Below are 17,386 nucleotides of genomic sequence, written 5' to 3' on the forward strand. Positions count from 1 at the left end.
AATTGTAAATTAACATGGCTGTAAGAAATAAAGTGCTGAGAAGATGGAGCAAAAGCTATACATGGTCATGTGAAACGAGATTTGGAATCAGAAAACCTAGGTTTGAATTACTTACTGGGTGATGGAGAAATAACTTTATCTCTCTTATCCTCAGTTTCCTCAACAGTGAAATGAAATAATGGAAGTAAAATGTTTTGCAAACCTCAAAGTGCTATATAAACGCTAGCTATTATTGTAAATATTATGAGGGCATTTGATGACATAATCTATGAGGCCTCATCTAGTTCTAAATCCTGTGATTCTAAGTTGGTCAGGGATTATTTCATAGATGAAGCTTTTCAGCCATTGATGAAGAAGGTACAGGACACAGAATGGTGGAAAAGTGAGATGTTCTCTAGTTGGGAAGGAAGGGAAGTAGAGGGATATTGGTAAATGTTTAACAGCTGGCTCTCCAGAAAACATGAATTCATGACACCCTTTTAAGTTTAATCGACATTATTAATATCTTTTCCAACTCTCTCAAGTCTAGACAACCAACAAAACAATTAATCAACCCATGATATGTAGCACTCGCTGATTTCTAAGCTGGTTTAAGCTGGCTCCAGCACATCCCTGTAGGGAAGGGACAGCAAAGCAGAGTCCAGAAGAGGGAGACAAGCAAAGTATGTGCTGAGGAGAGCAGGCAGATTTGCTCCCTGTCACAGAATCTGAAACAACACAGGATAGCAACCAAAAAGAATGACCTCTAGGTGGTGGATTTGTTGTTGTTCCCAGAGGTTTAAAAATCATCAAGCCACATTAAAAATTAAGTACATACGCACGCACACACACACACACACACACACACACACACACACACACACACACCCTCAGACATGACTAGTATTAGTTCTCTGGTGGATTTTCATTAAACCATGGAGAAAAGCCTGGATGATTTCTTTTTAAGTGAACACAACCAAATTGTGAGAATAGATGCCACTATGTTATCCAACAGTAAGATAAAACACTTTCTAGTACTGAAAATTACTCAAATCCAAAGATTCCAAACATAATCACAGCCTATTTTTAAAACTGTTTATTCAAGTGTAAGAACTAAACCATATCTAACTACGTTTGTGAGGGGCACAGATCCAAAAACATGAAATGATAAAGTGGTTCATGCTGCGTATGAATCAACAACAGAAGGAACAAGAGACTGGTGTGATTACCAAAAAGTTTAGCAGAACTGATAATGGCAATTTTAAAAGTAGAGTACATATGTATATGTGTGATTTACAGATATAGATATCCATACAGATATCCATATCCATATACACACACAGTGGTGATGAGTCTAGACTTGGAATCTGTCATCCTAATATCTGAGATTCCAGTGTTACAAAGGACACTGCTAGACTTGGGTGCATCTTCTCATTTGCCTTGACTGGTACGCTCCCACCCAGGAAAATCTTTCCATAAAAATCATCCAGGAAGCTAAGATCTTTATCCTCTGATGAAATATAATGTTGAGATGTTTTACATTTTCTTATATTTTAAAATATACCTTTGAATACCTTTTGTCTTAAGTATTTTCTTAATCCTAGGTTGCCTTCTTTCCATCTGCCTTGCTACCCAAACCAGTGATCATGTCCTGGTGGACTTAATCCTTTCATCTCTGGAACTTTTACCCTGGGATCCGAATATCCTTGGTGAATGCTTCACTGTAGCCTACACTACCTAAACCAGCCTAGATATTTTTCTCTCTTTCTTACCCCAGCAGTGTGGGTATCCCTTCTCTCACTTTTTAGTTCTAAAACCATAATCAAATTAATTTTGCCACTCTATTGAATGAATGAAAAAATACTTATTAAACTTTTACATTGTGATCAGTGCTGGGGATACAAATAGAAAATTAAGACCATACTCACATTCTCTTAGAAGGAGACAACACATAGACAGATCTCTCTAGAGAGGGAAGGAGAATTGTTGTTTTGACTCTTTATGGGCTCATATAGGAATCTTTTTGCATCTTTTGTCAGGTTAAGTGAAGCCCATCATATATTCTATGTATTATTAGCCTGAGCACTTACATTGAAACTGAAAGCCCTTTATCTTTCCTGTAGACACCTAGTCCCTCAGCTTGCCGAGGGTTAATTATTCACACCCTAACCCCAAACTACATCCTCAGAATCCTCAACCACCTCCAGCTGATTATGGATGGAAGAGAGAATGCATTATTCAGAACATCTTTAACTCAGTGTAGTCTGGATGGAAAGGGATACTGTCCAAAAGAGAGAAAACAGAAGCCAACCGTAAGGAACAGACCCCAATGGGCATTGCCTCAGAGATACTGAGGCCTGGAAGACCTTAGCTTAAAAAGGCCATGGTCTCCCACTACATCAGGGCCATCTCCAGTCTTCCTGATCTATATCTCACCACTGGACCCAAATGGCTCCTGAGGAGAGTGTGAGGCTGGTGACTTTGCCCAGCCCTCCCTCACTGAAATCCAATTCACTTGTAAGTCAAGACGTCACGTTCCTGATGTCATGGTCCTCTTTAAGAACAAAGTACAATGTCATCCCTTCAAGTCACAGCTTCTCCTCCAGGGTGTTTGTTATTTGGAGAGATCTCCTAGGCCTGACTGGGTCATGAAGGGCCAAAACAGGTGCAACTCACCACCACATCCACATGTGGGGGGGCGGAGGAAGGGGCTGCAGGAAATGCCATCAGCTTCCTTAGGATAGAGGCTTGGGGGGCAGGAAGGGGAAAGGGGAGATACAGGTTAAACCAAATAGTGCATTTCTCAAATCCGGTCCCTTTAGTTTTGCTACCTGAGCTCCTACAGATTTCCTGGACCGCCTCTCTGCTAGGGGCAACCTCTCTGCTCCTCTAACGCCTTTTGGATTTCAGTGCTCCATAAGCATAAGTACCCTGATACCAATTCAGTCTGGATTTTGTGCATTCTTGTTCTCCTCTCTACTTGTGCATTACCTCTTCTGTTCCAGGTGGGCACCCTTACTCAACTCTGCAATTTGCTTAATCATCTGCTTTGCCAGCTCAGCCTTTGGTGGAATATGACATTCTGGGCCTTCCTATTAAGTCAGTTCTAATTCTGTTACTGCAGAACTAGCTAGCCAAAGTGGAAATCAGTCAACTAGCATTTAGTAAGCACCTACTATGTGCCAGGCTTTGTGCAAACTGCATAACTAACCAGCCAGGAATTCAATCACTTCTACACCCCAGGGCCATGAATCACTAGCCACACTTGGGCCTCTCCCTTGGAAGGGTGGATTCTGTAGGCTCTGAGTTTTAATCAGAATTTATAGATAAAAATTCATGGGTACTAGAGCATCAACATACTTTCCCTCTCCCTTCAACTACACTTCTAGTAATTGGGCAGGTTCATTTTACCAGCCTCACAAAACAAATACGTGCAACTGTGAAGTAGGGAGACTGAAATAGTCACTGGCCAATATGAAACACTTAATCTCCTGACAAATATGTGTAATAAAAACAGGAATTCCTCTTTAGCTTACCTTTTGTTTTATCTTAAATTTATTTTCATATGAAGCAGAAAGATCTAAAGATATTTAACATTAATTTAGATAGTTATCCATAACAGAAAGGTTTGACTTTCATTCAAATTTAGGAGCATAAAAGAAATTATATAGTCCCAGCCTTGGGTACTCTGCCTGGCTTTTGCTAGGTAAGTATTGATTTATTGTTCAGTCAAGTCAAACACTTCATAACCCCATTTGGAGTTTTCTTGGCAAAGATGCTGCAGTGGTTTGCCATTTCCTTCTCCAGTTCCTTTTATGGATGAGGAAACTGAGGTAAACAAGGTTAAATGACTTGCCCAAGGTCACCACAGGCAGCAAATGTCTGAGGTTAGATTTGAACTTGGGAAGATGAGTCTTCCTCACTCCAGGCCCAACATTCTATCAATGGTACACCTAGCTGCCCCAGTGCCGTCAGCATATAGTATCCTAATGTGGAAAAATGTCTCTAGCTACTATACTCAAGCAGACTGAGATTAAGATGGGTTGAATGGCCCTAAACAGATGATTCCAGAAAACAGTAGTAGCAAGCATCAGAGGGGTCAGTCAGAAAGTCAGCAACTATTTATTAAGTGCTTATTATGTGCCAGAGACTGTACTAAGGACCAACCACATAAATAAAAGAAAAAAGAAAGATAGTCCCCACCCTCGAGGAGTTTACATTCTAATTGAGGAAGATAACATAAAAGAAGCTGAAAAGTAAGGAGACAGGGGGAGGAATAGAAGCGTGGAAGGTGGCATGGTAGATGAATGAAGTCCAGAGAGTCAGGAGCAGAGCCAGGAGAGGGATAAAGGAGTGAACATCTGACTTGGGTATTTTCCCATTTTAAATGGGGGCTCCAAGAGGAACTGATCAATTAGAGGAAGAGGGTGTAGGGGCAAAGGGATCTTCCATGGTGAGAAGGCAGTTGAGGCATGGTGGAGAAAGAAGTCTAGAGAATCAAGAAAAAAATCCAGAGAGGAATGAAGGAGTCACTCAGAGCTACTCTCATTTGGGATTGCAGGGCCAGCTAGGACGGGTGAACAACATATGCCCAGTGCAGATACCAGAAGGGGCTCCTGAAACTATCATTTTAAGTGGACCCAAAGATGTCCTTGAATAGGGTGGGGGAGGGGAAGAAAGGGGTAACCATTTTGGGGCTCCTAGGTGCGAGTGGAGAGTGCCCCAGATTAAAAACCCCACAAGATGAAATAAAAACAAAATAGCATGAGTTCAAAATTACAGAGTTGGTATCACATTAATTCTTAGGTTAGACGATCTTATAGCTTTCCACCCTTCCAGCTTCCCCACTGGACATGGTTCTGACATGTATCCTCAAGCCCTTTTTCTTTCCTTCCTTTTTGTAAACGTACCTCAATCCAAGCATCCTTTATTTCGTTATGTGAGAACATCAGTGAGTTCTTTCTCTTCCCTGAGACTGATCTGTAAAATGGAGATAATAATATATATTCAACTTCTCTCAAGGGTTGTTGTGAATTGCATATTGTAAACTTTAACAGGTCAAATAAGTGTACATTATTTTTGTTCTTTTCCTTCACCATACTGCATCACCCTGCAGTGGCACAGTCTCATTTCTGGCCTTGACTTCTCCTCCCTCAATCCTTATTTATTCCCTACCTGAAGTATAGTCTTCCTCCATCCACACACCACATATTTACCCTTTTCAACACAATTCCTAACCACACCCAACTACGGTAGGTTGACCTAAAAGGGTAAACCAGAAGAAGTGGTGATAAGGCTCAAATATCAACCTACTTGGTACATTTGAGCACTTTTACAAGGCTCCTTTTCTTTGTTCCTTTTCTTATGCCCTTCAGGCAGGCAGGCATAAGTTGGAGAGTAAGATAGCTCTAGGAGCTTTTACGAATTAGCAGAATTAGGAATTTCAAATTTTGTGTTGAATTAGCAATATAGCTAGAAGAAACTCTTATTGTTCCTAAGAGCAAACAAACAAAAAAACAAACAAACTGGTATAGTCTCATTAAGGTCAAGTGAAAGGCAGTAAATAATTTGGATGTTGTTGTTGCTTTAAGTTTGGATAAACTAAGATTCTAAAAACTGAAAATGAAAGTCCATAGGCTTTGCAAATTATATTAGCTTCTCCTGTAGCTATTGGTGGGTATGTGGAAAAGTCAATGTTTGGTGCAAATCTGAAATGGGCTGGTAACTCCTTCCCCAAATTTATATTGTTGGCCTCTTATTGCCCTGCCCTGCCCTGTCCCATGACTTCATTTAGCAACCCACAGCACAAAGCCCAAGGAAACATGGCGCCTGCCTTCATGATCCTCTGCCAACTATGCTATAGAGCTAACCCTTTAAAATAAGTCAAGAAACTAGACAGTAATGGCTGTCACCAATGTGTTTAGACAAAGTATGGATAGAGGATCAATTCCAGAGATCAAACAACTTCTAGAGGATAATGAAATATCCCATGATGACAAAGAAAACTTAGTTTGGTCCATGAGGTGTTTTCAGTTCCTCCATGAGGTGTTTTCAGTTCCTGCCATTGTAGAAAGCTCTCGAAGAAAAACTAATTATAATTCTAAGTTACTAATGGCTGAAGAGCTGATGCATTATAATTAGGCAACAACATTAATAGACATCTTGTTGGTTCTCCAACAAAGGTTTCCACAGACATATATATCAAAGTGAACTCTGTGGCAAACTGAAGCCATTTATTTTAGAATTGGTATATAAACTTGCAATCCATTCACATTACTGCAATTACTGAATTGCCAAATCTATCATATTAGAATAAGGAGGCTTTCAAAAATCAAACCAGAGCTATTACAGTGGTCACCTAGCATTCTCATTTCTCAAAAGGAATCCATAGTAGTGGCCAAAAGGAAAGCTTTTTCATCTTGGTTGGAAAGCTTAATCAATGATGTAACAAAATAAAATTTTCTAATTACTGTTGGGAGTTTTGCAGACTTGCTTTCTTAAATCTTTTTGAGAAATTGGTAAAAAAAAAAGTTTGCATAAATGCTGTCTTTGTAACTTAACAAAACTTGCAAAACTGTTTTTCAATTCAGGTTGCACCTATAGTCATTAAAATGTCTAAAAAGTTCACCTTTATGGCTGAACTGTTCAGCCAAAGCTAAGTTGGTCTATTTTTTTTTCATATTAAGGTTAACAAAAGGATATTTTTGGTGTCTTGATGATAAGAACATTTTCTACTGCTGTCCCTAAAATGAACATGTTATGAAATATCAAATTTATCATTCAAGTTATGATCAATTAGGGCACTTTAAAGCAAAATAAGTGTTTTGTAATTAGCGACTGATGTCCAAATAAAGAAGAAAAGTTGAACAAATGCATGAAAGAATTTAATGAATGACAGAATAAGGAATGAACAGGTGAGGGGCACTTTTGTGTGCATGTCTCTGAAACTGTCACAACTTTAAGGAAGAAAAAAAGGCTGAAAAGAACTGTCAGGTTCTTCCAAGTGATCCTTTTTACTGTGTCCTTTCCTTATACTCAGTAAGATCTGTGTGTGAGAGGTATCATTAATGGACACATTTTTCAAAGTTGCCCAGCTTAAAGATTCTGTATCACTGAACAACATGGTGAAACTGCAAGATACCAGGAATTGAGTGCCTAGTAGTAAGCTCTGAAGTCTTTTGTCAACTTCCGAGTCAGATCTATCTAGTTCCATCCTTTGAGAGGATCCTTGAGAGGTTGCCTTCAAGGTGCCCATGATCTTCAGCATCTGCTGCTGTCTTAAATAGCTCTAGTTCTTATAGTAGATACTTTTAGCTCTACTCCTCAAACCTTCACTGAAAACACAAACAAAACAAACAGGTTATGCCTTCATTTTAATACACAACACTGGGTTGCAAATTAAATGACTTCTCATCATTTTAAAAACGAGGAAAACAAGCCCAGAAAAACGAAATAGCTTGCCTTCAGTCACGCTGTAAGAAAATAGAAGAGCCTAGACTAGAATCCAGGTGTCCTGTCATTTGTTCCTAGAAAATGATGGCTTTAATCACACCAGTTTATTTTCATAATTGTATTCTAAAAGTGGCTTCCAGGGCAATCCATGGCATTTCAGAGACCTGGAACTGCCTTAAATCCAAGTCTAAATCTGCCTTTAAAACACCTGCCCACTTTTCCTAGCTCTGCCCCCTGAGGTCAAAGCAGACTAAATCTAATCCCTCTCTCAGTTGATAACCCCTCAACTAACTGAAGATAACTATCATGCCCACTGCCCCAAACTTCCCCTTCTCTATGGTAATCCTCCCTGTTACTCTAGTAACTCGACATATTACATGATCTCCTGACTCACCATTCTGGTTACCCTCCCCTCTGGACTCTCTTTCGCTTACAAATGTACTTCTTAAAATGTGGAATCCAAACTGAATAAAATATTCAGATTGGTCTGACTTAAAAAGAGTGGGACTCTCACCTCCCTAATTCTGGAAGCTATGCCTCTTAGTTAGATTTTTTGACTGCCTTATTGCATTGTTTACTGATGTTGACCTTGCAAACTTGCTAAAACCACCAGATTACCAGATAGTTTTCATATGAATCAATCAATAAATATTTATTAAGCCCGTATTATGTGTTAGCTAGTACTACTGGGCAGTTAGGTGGTACAATAGATAGAGCCCCAGGCCTGGATTCAGGAAGATCCATCTTCCTGAGTTCAAATATGGCCTTGGATACTTCCTAGTAGGGTAACTCTGTTTGCCTCAGTTTTCTCATCTGAAGATGAACTGAAGAAGGAAATGGCAAACCACTCCAGTAACTTTGCCAAGAAATGACTGAACAATAATATTATGTACCAGACACTATACTAAGCACTTGGGATACAAAAAGATGCAAAAGACAGTCCCTGCCCTCAAGGAACTTTCTGGCCACACCTCTCCTATTTTGTATTTAAGTTGATTTTTGAACCCAAGCATAAGACTTTACATTTATTCCTATTAAATTTCATCTCATCAGATTCAGTCAAACGTCTTGTCCAAAACAGTCTCAGCTGAAGTTGTTATGCTGTGATTCTGTAATCTTTAAGTACAGAAATGAGGCTTGGAGAACTTTAATTACTTGAATAGAATTATGAACAGCCTGTCAAGATCTTTTTGGATTCTGACTCTGTTATCCACATACCAGCCATCCTTCCAAGCTTTGTGTCATGTGCAAATCTGATCAATATGCTATCACTGCCTTTATCCAAATCACTGATAAGACGTTAAACAGTGCCACAAATTGTGCCATTTAAAATATGCAAAACATAGAATAGAAGAAAGAGGTATAATGGATAGGCTTCTTTCCTTCAAGTCAAGGAGACCTGGGTTCAAGTCTTGCTTTTGACACTTATTAGCTTTGTCACCATAGGCAAGTCAGTTAACATTTAAGTGTCCTAGGCAACTATCTAAATTAACATATGAATTACCAATCTGCATTGTGAGTTCCCCATAGCAACCAGTAAAACAAAAGACAGGGAAAAAAAGCATTAGAATCAAGAAATGGACAGTGAAGAAAGATAGTACATTCGATAAAAAGAAGCGGGAATTTAGAATTGGAGCATCTGTAATCACTCAACTGTGTGACCTTGGACAAGTTACTTAATCTCTCTGGGATCAACTTCTTCATCTCTTAATGAGGGGGTTGGACTACATGGGCTCTAAGGTCCTCTCCAACTCTCAATCTATGGTCCTGTACGAAATAGAAAACCAACACTTTCAATGAAAATGCCCTATCTGTAATAAGTACTGTATTATCTTTAGTATGCCAAAGTAAACTCCTAAAAATAGGATTTTAATGAGAAAAGTCTGGGACTTGTTTTTAACCTTTAAAAAAACAAACCCCAAAACAACCCAAATAGGAGGAAACCAAACCTCCTTGTGGAATGCAGGTGCCCCAACAAGCACAGGGGCAGGGCAAACTGGATCCCTCAACATCATGATCCAATTGTTTCATTAGCTGTACTTAGCTGTTTATCACTTTTCTATGCTTTATAGATTTTACCTTGAGTAAGCAATATTAGACCAAACTCCTCTTTTTCATTTTGTAAAATGTCAGTCATCATCATAAAGATTTGATCTTCTGTCTCATTTTGCTTCAATTCCCATAGAATCAGAACTTCAATGTGATGTGCCAATTAATTTTAGATCCTGTTCTTGGATGAGAAGTAGAAAAAAAGATGTGAATGGTCTATTTTGTCCTTCCTTTTTAAAAATTCTGAGGCCATGCTTGTAATATTTTAACCCATTTTACTCCTTGCTAATTGAGAAGGGGATTATGATTTGAATGGGATAAACAAGTTTTAAAAGAGGGAGTTTGTGGGAGGTCTCTTATGTAGTAATAAATAAAGGGCCCCTATTCTTTAAGCCAGGGGAAACTTGAGTAATTAGAGATGAGCTATAAGGAGATAAAATGACAGATTTATTATACATTCTAAGTGCATTCAACTGTAAGCGTAAATGCTTATTTGAGGGAATAAGTACTCTTTGTAGGAAGCTGGGGTTAAAATAGGGGGGATGGCCCCCTCAGTATTCTTTTCATTGCCCCTTATGCAGAAATAAGGAACTTAAATTTTAAACACAAGGCTAGAAGCATGGTTGGGCAGACCCTGTTGCTATTTACGACTGTCTTTTTGTCTGCATCAGATATAACTTTTTATTCAGAGTGAGAGTAATGCCTTTTAGCCAACTGTCAGAATTAAGAGTAGCAAGGACATATGTACATGCATGCAGAAATACAAGAGCAAATGTAAACACATTATTGATTCCATTGTTCTTAACTGTCCTCTACCCATCCCTTCCCACACACCCCTACTCCACCACCACTGTACAGTATAAGTTTTGTTTTGTTTTGTTTCTCTTTCAAATCCAGAGTTTGGGTCTAGTTGGGTCTTAATGAGAACCCCAAAAGGCCCTTCAGGAGTAAATGGGACATTAAACACTGTTTACAGCAATTCAGCTACTCTTATCAAACCTTGGAAGGCTCTGCTTATGAGAATCTGAATAGAATAGCTACAGTAGCCCACCAGGGGGGAAATTAGGCTGTAGGCAACGGTGCTGCTGCCAAAGCAAGATCCCCTTATGCTCCTGGCAGAAAGTAGGGTGAAGCTAAGCATCAGGAACTGGGAGCAGCTGTTCAGTTGCTGCTAGGGATAAGAGAAAGGAAAGTGATTTAAATTACAGCAGGAGAGATTCGGGTTAGATTTGAGAACTTCCCAGATGTAAGACCAGTCACATCCTGGAATATAAGTTGCTTTTCCAGAGATTTTTTAGTTGTTTTGAAAGTAGCTCTACCTTAGATAGAAAAAAACAACATCTCAAGACACTTTCCATCCTTGGACTGTTCTGCTATTTGAAGTGCTTTAAAAAGTTCTCAATTACTGAACTTTTAAGCCAACCTCAAAGCAATGTTGGGTCTTTAGTTTACTTTTCCACCTTTTATTAGTGAATTTCAATAAAGGTAATTAACTTTTTAGAAATCTAAATCTTCTCGGGGGAGAGAGAACAGGAATTTCCCTAGCTCAGGCCTGTACAACCTTAGGCCCAAAATCCTTTGGTGGTTGTGCAGGCCTGCCCTAGCTCCTGAAGCCTTTTAATTCAGGGTTTTGGGGTTCAAAATCCTCTCCTCATCCCAATTTTCCAATTACTTTGGAGGACACCATCATCCTCCCACTCACGAATAATCTCGACCTGGATGTTACCTTCAACTTCTGGCTTACATTCACCTCACACATGCAATCTGCTGTCAAGTCTCTTTGTTTTCCATTTCAAATCTCTCTTCATAAATGCCCCTTTTCTCTCTACCCTAGTACCTTCACCCTCTCCACCTCACACTTAGACAACTGCAATAGGTTTCTGATTAGTCTGTTTCCCTGACTCAAATCTCTCCCCACTAAAATCTATCATCCACTCAGCTGCCAGAGTGTTTTTTCCTCGGGTATTACCTTGTCACCTCTAAACCTTCACCCCACCCCCCTTACCCCCATTCCCCAACTGTATAAACTCCAGAGACTTCCTATTTCCTCCAGGATCAAACATGACCCTCTGTTTGGCATTTAAAGCTCTTCCTAACTGGCCCTTTCCTAGTTTTCCAGTCTTCAACAACACTGGTTCACACACTTTTTTCTTGCTATGTCTTCTCATTAAATAGCCCTTTGTAAAGGCTAAACTATGTCATTAGTTAAATGATACTGGCATATTAATCATTGGTGATTGAATAAGGGGCTGGAGTAGGGGCTTGAACTGATAGCATTAGAAAAATAACCTCCCCCCCTCAACTGTTAACTCTATTAACCCAACTTGTCGGTGGGAGTGGGAGTTAAGATAAAGACTCCCTTTTCTGAATTTCATCTATAATTTTCTACAAATCTCTTCCTTTCCACCCCCTCCCCCTTTAGATTCCCAGTGTCTTCCTCCTGCCCATGATTTAGATGGGGGGGGGTGCTGCATGCCCCGAACGTGGGGCCTCCAGGCCACATGGACCTCTAGGTCTTCCAGTGTGGCCCTTTGACTGAATTAGGGCCACACCTGAGGACTTGGAGGGCCACATGTGGCCTGGAGGCCACAAGTTTCCCACCCCTGATCTAGCTTTTTCTCTCTTACCTTCAGCCCACCCCCAACAAAATTTACCTCTTCTGAGTTCCATTATTTCCTTTATTCTCCTTAATCTGGGAACTGAATCTCCTTTTAAACAGTGCTTAATATATTACTCCCTCTGGGGATAAAAGAAATTATTCAAATGGCAGTAATTGAAAGCACTATGACAAGACATTGAGGAAGATATTTTTTAAGCAAGGCAAGCTTTTTTTTTTTAACCTCTCAAGTCACACCAAAAGGGTGGCCATATACAACAACTCTGCATAGGACTAATTTCCATTTATCCTGTAGTCCTCTTCACTACTAAAGACACCATAATTTCTGCACAACTGGTTCTTCTCCAGCTTGTTAGAAATAGTTACATTAAAACAAATATACAAGGAAAAAACTAATCTCAGTTTGATGGATTTAGCAGATAAAGAAGTACTGTATGTGTGGTTAGTTTTTCAGAAGGTATAGAAAGAAATATGGAATTGATATCCTAAGACTATTCCAGAAACTACTAACTCAGTATCAACAGAATATATATGAACCAAAGTTGACAGTTCTTTTCATGAATGGTTAGGTTAGGTTAAAAATAAGTTTACAAGGAAAAAGAAACTCTAATAATGTCATTTTGATAGAATTAGAAGATAAGGAAGTAGTATAGATGACATTTTTCAACTTGACTTTGAGACTGAACCATTCAATTTGGATTAAATGGGATCACATTATCTTCATTGAAGATATAATAAATTTTGAATTGGGTAGAAACAGAAAATGAAGGTGATAATAGTGTTTCTGGCTTCGAGAATGATTTCAAGTGGACACAAAGAAGCTAGTGACAAGCCATGTCCTATTTATCCTTTTCAATGTTCTAGAAGAAGACAAAAATGGAGAATGGTACTAAACATATAGTATTTGGTATTTTGTGGACTAGTGAGTTTGGGGTTTTTGTTTGTTTTTAAACTAATATATGTGCCTCCCTTAATTTGGTAGAGATACTGACAATGTGGTAGGAAAAGATTTATGAACTGGATCTTTCTAAATAAGTTGAAAAATAAATAATTTTCAACTAATAATTTTTAATAAATATGCAAGTCACAACTTTAATGTAGATAAATATGTTTTATTCTAAATAAAGTATCTTAAATGTTCTAGCCCTGAATTAAATGAAGGGCAAGAGGAAAAATTGCTGAGATGTTCCTCTGATGCTGGTGCCAAACCAGGACAGATTATTGTAAATAAAAAAAAATTAAATGCCACTATTAGGGTACACTAGAGTCAAGCTTAGAAAAGAAGATATAAAGATTAATTGACATCATGTTCTGACAGCCAAATTGCACCATGATTATAACTCTTTTTTTTTTATCTTGCTTCCAAATACATGAAATTTTGTTACTCTAAGCAGATTTCCTTCAATGCTTTTCCATGTACTTCCTGGCAAACATAAAAACATCATTTTATGGCATACAGTGGAACCATATAAAGAAGCCCAAATTATCTAGGTGTTTCTAAATTGCTTAACTGCAGTATGAAAGTGCAAATGCATCAAATTATATATCTGATATGATATAGAGTCTAAATTCCACTAGAAAAAACGCTAAGGAACCTTTGGCTTATGTACTGGGAATGATTCAAGGTGCTTGCACAATGACTTTCCATAATATAGATTATATGACTGATTAGAAATATTCTAGAGAGGATCTGTGTTCCTCCACCAAAAAAACAATTGGCTAATCAAATTTCCCTCTATTTTAAATCTCTTTTATTAGTGCAGAACAGCTATAGTTCAGAGCTAAGGCAAATACCCTGAAGCATTATAGTTTTAATTATCTATTAAAAGTTTACCAAAAAATAGATATTCTTCTGTACTGCAAAAGCCTTTCGTGATGAATTAAACCTTTTCATAATAATATTATAGTTGCAAATCTCTACTGTATAGAAAATTTTAAGTCAGAAAATGCATGTTATTTGAGTGTAACATGTTGAAAATTCAGAATACGAACGGTTATTTTGCCATCTTACTAGAATGTTGAATCTGTTGGTTGAACACAAAGTCAGAGGATGCCTTCCATGCTGGCTCAGTGACCTTAAAAATTCTGTAACAAATCATGTTCTTCCTATGCTCTTCAGTTTTTCTAATATGGAATCAGAAATGTGTCCAACTGTTGTATTTTTTTTAATATTTGTATGCTTTCTCAAATTGCTCAAAGTACAAATATATAATCATCAAAGATCAATTAACGAACAAATCTACAGTGGGCTATACTTTACTACTCCTTTTTTATTCTTATTCACCTCTTTCGCTTTTATATCACCCTCATTTCTGAATATATTGTCCTATCTTCCCCTAGGCAAAGAGGTGAGGAAGTGGACAGAGTACTTGTGTTGGAGTCAGGAATATCTGAGTTCAATTCAAACCTATCTTCTTACTTTCAGACATTTCTGAGCTATATGATTATAGATCAATTAACCTCTTCCTGCCTCAGTTTACTTATCTGTAAAATGTAGATAATAATAGCACCTACCTCCAGGGCTATTGTGAGGATAACATGACATTTATAAAGTACTTTGGAAACTATAAAGTGCCATATAAATACTGGCTATTATTACTACAATTACTCAGCAGGACCTTTGTAACAAAGATTAGAAAATAAAGACAAAAGTGGCTTGCTAGTGTGTGATGTCATCAGTGCTTGATTTCTTACCTGAGTAGTAATAATTTTTATGTCATACTTCCGGGTTTGCAAAGTGGTTTACTTGTGTTACCTCATTTGATCCTCACAGCAACCCTGTGATGTAGGGGCTATTATTATTCCCATTCTAAAGATGAGGAAACTAAGTCTGAGAAAGGTTATGTAACTTGCCCACTTATTGTCACACTGCCAATAAGTGTCTGAGGCAGAATTTGAACTCAGGTCTTTCAGACTACAAGTCTGGAACTCTGTCCACTACACTAGAAACATCACTTAAAGCCTTAGGGCCAATTCATCACAAACCAGATTAAAATGTAATTGGGAAATGTCTAACCAATAAATAAAAATACAGCACAACATAGAGAACGCCAATTTGTGGTTTTCTAAGTCAATATGTGCTGGCAGGGATTTGTACCTATTTGAGTTTGACACAACCTAGCTATGGTCCTTCTCATTTTGCACATTGTGCTCCATGACCTTGAAGAGGAGGTTCACAGGATCTTAGGTCTAGAGCTGAAAGGGCCCTGGAGGCCATTTTTGCCTGTCTACGTCCCTTGGCCTTTCTCATTTTTTAATCATGCAGGACATTTTCCCACACATTTTTCATTATCTTCTCCTGAGTTCACCTTTCCATAGAAATCAATAAATATCAAACTAGATGTTGGCTTGGTTTGGAAGCTCTTATCAAGGTCTTTTTAGAATATCAATGCTTTATCTTCTCCAACAGATACTATAGGAGTAGGGCAAGATGCAATTATCTCCATGATGTTCTGTCTGCCTAGCTAACTTTTACATGGTGCTACACAAGGCTCTTGACTCTAATTATCTCATTTGGAGCTCATTACATTTATGATAGGCTGGACAGGTATTATTAGCCATTAGACATGAGGAACCCAAAACAGAGATTTTATGTGTCTTGTCCAGTGTCACATAGTCAATATGTACTGGAGCCAGGGCTTGAAACCAAAAATTCTGATACCAAGTCTAGTGCTCTTTTTATTACACTATTTATTTTTTATTTATTGTCCAAAGGCAAGTCTCTTCACCTTTACAAGCTTTGGTTTTCTCACCCATAATCATGAGATGCACCATGGTAGAGACAAAGGGCTAACCCCAGACTCAGGACACCTGGGTGCCAGTTCTGCGATGATACATACTAGCTGTATGACTTTGTTCAAGTCAAGACCTAGATCTCTCAGGGCCCCAGGCAAGTCTAAGATTGAGCTGTAGGACATTTGTAGATCTTTGATGGGAGAAGGAATTTTCTTAGGAAAGCTGTTCTACAAGGATGAAATCACAGGTCCAGATTGGGGGAAAAAAGTATCTATTTCAAAGGGTGGTTATGAGGAGAAAAGTGAGATAATACAAGTTGTCCTCAAAAGTCTTAGAGCTCTTTTAAGCTATTAAAGTTGAAAATAAATTTAAGCTATAGGGACACTCCACATATGTAAAGCACTTTGCAAGTTTTAAGACAGTATTTGAATATTTATATTATTAACAATAATAGCAAGAGACTTGATCTTTTATCTTAAAAGGTACAGTTTAAGTTGGATAAAGTGACATGATGAACATGCAAAGGACACAGAAAGACTAAGAAAGTATCTGGGGGTGGGTTTGGTAGAGTGAGGGGACTGGAAAAGGCTTCCTGCAGAAAATGGCATTTGAACTGAGCCTTAGAAACCAGACATTCTCTAAAAACAAAAACAAAAAAACAGAGGCAAAGACAGAGAACATTCTGGGCATGGGAGATAGGCAGTGCAAGAATCAGTAATGGAAGTGTGGCATATGAGGAACAGCAAACAGGCCAAGGCAGCCAGATTTGAGAATGCACGGAGTAGAAACCAGAGTTAGGAGACGAAAAGGGTGAGAAGGGGTCAGGTTATGAAAGGCTCTAAGGGCCAGAGGACTCCGTTTATGATCCTGGAGGCCAGAGGGAGCCACTGGGGTTGACTGAGTGAATGTATGTGTGTTTGATGATATGATCATACTTGTGCTTTTGGAAAAATCACTTTGGCAGCTGAATGTAGGACTGATTGGAGCAGGGAGAGACCAATTAGATAGTTATGCAATAGCCCAAGTAAGAGGTGATGAGGGCCTGTACTAGGTTGGGTTATTGTGTGGCTGGAGATAAGGGAACATACTCAAGAGAGAGTATAAAGGTAGAAACAGAAAAGATTCAATGACAGATTGGTTATGTGTCATCAGTGCAAGTCTGACATTGAGGAAACACTGAAGTTTTGAGTCTGGATGAGTGGGAGGATGATGGTGTTCTCCACCTTAACAGGAAAGTTGTATATTTTACCATTCTCCACTGAGTCTTTTCCTTTTCCAGCTTTTTTGGATAGATCCCAAAAGCTGCTGGGAATGCTCCAACTCTCCATGATCTGTTCCAATGACAAGAGGAGAAATGGATAACTGAAATTCAGAAAGAATTTTAAAAATACGGAAGTCAGTTGTTTCACCTGTCATGTCACTTGTCTCAAAAACATCTGAGACTTTCTACTAAAAGATTGTTTTAAATTTCATTTCCATGTATTTCCTTTTGAATTGCTAATGAACAATAAATCATTGTAGACAGAAGTGAAGAGCATGGATAATCTACAAAAT

At 38.5% G+C, this 17,386-nt stretch overlaps 1 long non-coding RNA gene across 1 annotated transcript in view; it reads right to left on the minus strand.

Annotated features, from left to right (window-relative positions):
- LOC110213290 (uncharacterized) overlaps positions 1–17,386 on the minus strand; it is a 56,951-nt gene that overhangs the window by 38,024 nt on the left and 1,541 nt on the right. The window contains exons 2-3 of the long non-coding RNA XR_013484084.1: positions 17,082–17,163; positions 4,890–4,959 (exon numbers count right to left, since the gene is read on the minus strand). This is a non-coding gene — a long non-coding RNA (uncharacterized LOC110213290). The remainder of the gene's footprint in view (positions 1–4,889; positions 4,960–17,081; positions 17,164–17,386) is intronic.

The sequence above is a fragment of the Phascolarctos cinereus genome, unplaced genomic scaffold, assembly GCF_003287225.1.
Source record: "Phascolarctos cinereus isolate Bilbo 61053 unplaced genomic scaffold, phaCin_HiC Scaffold_9;HRSCAF=440, whole genome shotgun sequence".
Lineage (NCBI taxonomy): Eukaryota > Metazoa > Chordata > Mammalia > Diprotodontia > Phascolarctidae > Phascolarctos > Phascolarctos cinereus.